General features: G+C 42.2%; 1 long non-coding RNA gene across 1 annotated transcript in view; it reads left to right on the top strand.

The window, feature by feature from the left end:
* Positions 1-5000, top strand: part of LOC138973697 (uncharacterized) — a 6757-nt gene that overhangs the window by 1522 nt on the left and 235 nt on the right. The window contains exon 2 of the long non-coding RNA XR_011458105.1: positions 1-5000. This exon is cut by the window's left edge and continues 1032 nt beyond it; it is cut by the window's right edge and continues 235 nt beyond it. This is a non-coding gene — a long non-coding RNA (uncharacterized lncRNA).

The following is a 5000-nucleotide window of genomic DNA, read 5'->3' on the forward strand; positions in this document are numbered from 1 at the left end:
CCCCCCAAAAAACCAAAATCCACCAATAACTCCCTAACCGTGTGTTTGACTGGTCCCAATTTTTGTAAGGACCGTCTCAGGAATGTATCGAACCTGTTCACCAAGTTTGGTGACGATCGGTCCGTTCATTCTTGAGATCTACTTGCGAACACAAACAAACACACAAACATACAAACAAACACACACACAAACAAACAAACAAACACATCGACCGAAACCTATACACACCCCTATACCGGGGGTGTAATAATGATCATATCGTCAAGGTGAATAATGTCTTTACAACAAAACATTGCAAGTGTCAAAGATATATCATTATTGTATTTATTACTACTCAGAAAGCCAATTGCTTACGTTTGTGCTTTGCTGAAGCTGATGGCAGAGCGAGTATTGGATTGGATTTGTTTTATACAATGTAGAAACGCTTTCGAAAAAAATCAAATTCAGGTTGTAAATAGATACAAATATTTAGAAATAAATCAGTTAGGTTCACTATTCAAAACACGGACACACCGACACAGACACAGACACACACACACAGACACACAGACACACACACACACACACACACACACACACACACACACACACACACACACACACACACACACACACACACACACACAGAAGCCGTATATATATGTATAGGTTACAACACGAGTGGTTTTTTATATGGCTTGTATTTCAGTCAAGACCCAGCGGATGAATATCATCGGGAGGCACGAGCCTCTGACGAGTGAATCCCGATGATATTCCCGCTGGGTCTTGACTGAAATACAAGCCATATAAAAAACCACGAGTGTTGTAATCTGTATATCCCATTCTACCATCAAACACAAAGTGTAGACTACTAGCGGCACTGTTGCGATCTGTGCAGGGTAAAACTGTTGCCAGCGAGACTTAGCCCTTTTGCAACCTTAAACTAAGTGACCGTCGCTGAAAAAATAAAACGAATGAGTGCATCGATAAGTACGCGGTAACACTACGTTCAGACCATTTAAAAGCTTTAAGTAAAGGTTCATAAGTTGCAAGAAAGTAATGAAGTCGAATAGAAATTAATTTAGTTGAAGCGCACAATTCTTTTGTTTTGCGTTTCAGGTCGGCAGAACGGGCGAAACGGGTTTGGGACCCATTTGGCTTACTCGATTCAGAATCGATTCCACGTTGTTTTTCTCGAACGTGTGTAATTAGGCTTATTGATAGAGAAGTAAATTTTAGGGAACAAATATGTAGGTTTAGATTTAACCATTTGCTCCCTATTTGAAATGTATCTACGTGATAAACTGTTTTGCGAGTGTGTTTGCATGGATGAACTTAAACTGGTATGGGTGTGAGGAAAACGCGACCGACACGTCTGTCACCGCCGATTGATTGCATTTTGAAGGAATATGACTGGATTACGGAAAAATATGTGGACTTACTGCAGAGCCAGGCAAAAGAGTAGACTTGCTCGCAAAACACGTGAAACAGCCGATGTTTGATAGCTGAAGGCGCACACCAAAACACACTACCGACAGATTCTCAAAAGTCGTCTGCTAACGATGCAAGGGGAGGGTACTCGTGTTTTTGTTTTGGTTCGCTAGCATCTGGTTATCTTGTAAGTTGAATGTTCGTTTTTTTCGACCTACATTGCTTTCATAATGAAAGAGACTTTTGCTTATTGCATCTCATACATCAGATCAGTTCTGAGATTCATTTTTGCGTGCAACTGATATGGTTTTCTGAGCCGTGCAATACGATTTTAGAACTTCATACAAATGTGTCACATTGTTCGGCGCGAGGTCAAAGGTCGGGAGGAAAGTAGTCCTTTGCCCAAATCGGAATCTGCACTATCATATATTTTTTGGAGTCCATGATGTATTTATTGAGCTATAAAAATACAACATATATACCCATACTGAAGTAACAGAGACAAAGAAGGGAGGTCATGGGATATATATCTATATCTATATCTATAAATATATAGAGATAGATGACAGTGTATTTTTCGCGTGGCTATAAATTGATTCGACCTTTTCACTTTTACAGTGAGGACAACTTTGGGGTGCAAGGAAAGCGTTCTGGACAGTGCAGTGACCTAAAAATAGTAACGGAACGGTAATATCCGCGCGCCACACGAAGGAAGGGAGATAAACGCTGAAAACACTGGAAAAGATAAGGAAGAGTTACTGGGAATGGATCCAGATAAAAACCAAAATCGGTTCAGCGCTGCGCGCTGAGAGCACGTGTTGAAATATCTCATCGACCAGGTTGTGTCCGGGGTGTACCTGAATATGGCCACCAAATTTGAAACAGATCCATCGAGAACCTTGGCCGCGCATCGCGAACAGACAGACAGACAGACAGACAGACAGACAGACAGACAGACAGACAGACACAAGTCGGATATATATATATATATATATATATATATACTAGAATGAATACCCGCTTCGCCGGGTAGCCGGCTTCGCCGGGAAGAAGTACTTAGAGCCGTACGCCGGCTTCGCCGGGTCCGAACAATGGACCCGCCAAGCTTAGGTCCCTCCCAGATTCGTGGAATGGGAACAGCACGAAAATGATTCAGTGGCCATAATGCCATTCCTGACCATATCGAGTCCCATCCTTGTCGACGAATGTAACCGTGTTAATCACCTTTGGAGGCGAACTCCACTCAAACAGGACTGAGCAAGTTAGAGCTTATCTCTAAGCCCTTTTGAACTGTTATGGCTTCTCAAAGGAAGGCCAGTACATAAAATTACACAAAAGCCGCCAGACCACATCACAAACAGAACTGAACAATGCACAGGTGTAGCTCACATAGAGACACACAGACACACACACACACACACACACACACACACACACACACACACACACACACACACAAACACAGAGAAGCCGTATCTATAGAGAGATAGATGACAGTGTATTTTTCGCGTGGCTATAAATTGATTCGACCTTTGCACTTTTACAGTGAGGATACTTTACGGGTCCAATTTACGTTCTGGACATTGCGGTGACCTTCTAAAAATAGTAACAGAACGCCGGGAATATCCGAAGACGCCCCACTCATATAGTGCACCATACGAAGGAAGGGAGGTAAACGCTGAAAACCTGGAGAAGATGAGAAGATAAGGAAGAGTTACTTATAATGGTGAAATGAACACAAAAACCAAAATCATTTCAGCGCTGCGCGCTGAGAGCACGTGTTGAAATATCTCATCGATGATATTGTGTCCGGGGTGTAGCTGAATACGGTGTCCAAATTTGAAAAAGATCCACCGAGAACTTTGGCTTTGGTGTGTCGGTATGGGGGCCCGGGTAGCTGAGGTGGAACCAAAATAGCTGAGGTGGAACCAAAATCGGTTCAGCGCTGCGCGCTGAGAGCACGTGTTGAAATATCTCATCGATGAGGTTGTGTCCGGGGTCTCTCTGAATAAGCCCACCAAATTTGAAGCAGATCCATCGAGAACTTTGGCCGTGCATCGCGAACTCACAGACAGACAGACAGACAGACAGACAGACGGACAGACACAAGTCGTATATATATATATAGATAGCATATCTTGTTCTGTACAAATAAAATAACTTGTTAAATAGCTTGACAAAATAGGTTCCAAAATGGGGCCACCATTATGCCACTTCAACATTTTTTGGAACGCAACTATGATTTTATCAAATAGTGCTATCAGAAAATGAAGAAAAATAGCACTAGTATTTGACCTCAACAATGTTCTTGAGTAGTTCTTAAGATCTGCATGCTTACAGGGGTGTTCGAACACCGAGGAGTGTCTGTACACAATTGACTCGGGGCAATGATCCCATGCCGAACGTGGGGGTCAAATTCACGCCTGATATCAGCGCGACTAAAGACTGAGATATCGGCCGGCTTGGCACAAACACTTTAACTAATTTTAAGAACACCTTATCATCAGGATGTTTGCAACAACAACAATACGTTGTGAAATAGAGCATCTTACACTAGCATTCACATATATGTTACAGTCAATAAGTGAAATTAGTCATTAAACATATAATGACTGAAAATGTTAGTCATTACGTGTATAGCTAACATCTCTACAATATTCATCCTGGAACACTGGATACAGACCTTTTACAATTGAGACTGACTAGCCCTTGTTCTAAGCGAACCGCAAGCATGTTTGTTTAAAATTATGAGCATACTTAAAGAGACAGCTAACTGGCAGTCTGACGACTGGTGAAGGCTGAAACATAATGATATTGTCCTGTGGGCAAAATGACACTGGGCATTGGGTTTAGAGGACCGTTAATTACAGTTCATCGTCATTATCCCCAAGATAGAAAATCAATTTAAGACAGGTTTTTCATCGCTGCATCCACTCGTCTGGCTTTGTGTAATGAAGTCGAAATCAGAGTGATCAAATGAATCGGGAACGTCTGTCCTTGCTCTAAAACTGCTGTTGCATTTGTTATGGTCTATACTACAGCATCACCTGCTTGACTATATCGGGCAAGTGCAAGACGATTACAAACTATCTGTGTCTACTTGTCTCTGGAACATCACTCTTGGTAAGCCTGAATAATTGTATACTACAAACTCAAGGTTTAAACAGGAAGCAAATCCGAGGGTCGGTTCTTGTCGTCATCTTGAACAAGCAGGCTAGAATGAAAGCAATAACGTGCCAGGTCAAATTCAGACTTGTCTGAACAGGATCACCACATGCGCACACAGACACACACACACACACACACACACACACACACACACACACACACACACTAACACACACACACACACACACACACACACACACACACACACACACACACACACACACACACACACACGCACACACACACACACACACACACACACGTACACACACAGTGCCTTGTTCACTATATTTAGGGTTGCAGAAATCGTGTCTGCAACCCCACTTATGTTTCGCATTTGTCTCCGTGTGCATTAATTAAGCTGTAGTTATCTACGTATGTGCATTTTGTTTTTGTTTCCAGTGCAATTTATGTATTGCATT

This window comes from Littorina saxatilis, linkage group LG8 (assembly GCF_037325665.1).
Source record: "Littorina saxatilis isolate snail1 linkage group LG8, US_GU_Lsax_2.0, whole genome shotgun sequence".
Classification (NCBI taxonomy): Eukaryota; Metazoa; Mollusca; class Gastropoda; order Littorinimorpha; family Littorinidae; genus Littorina; species Littorina saxatilis.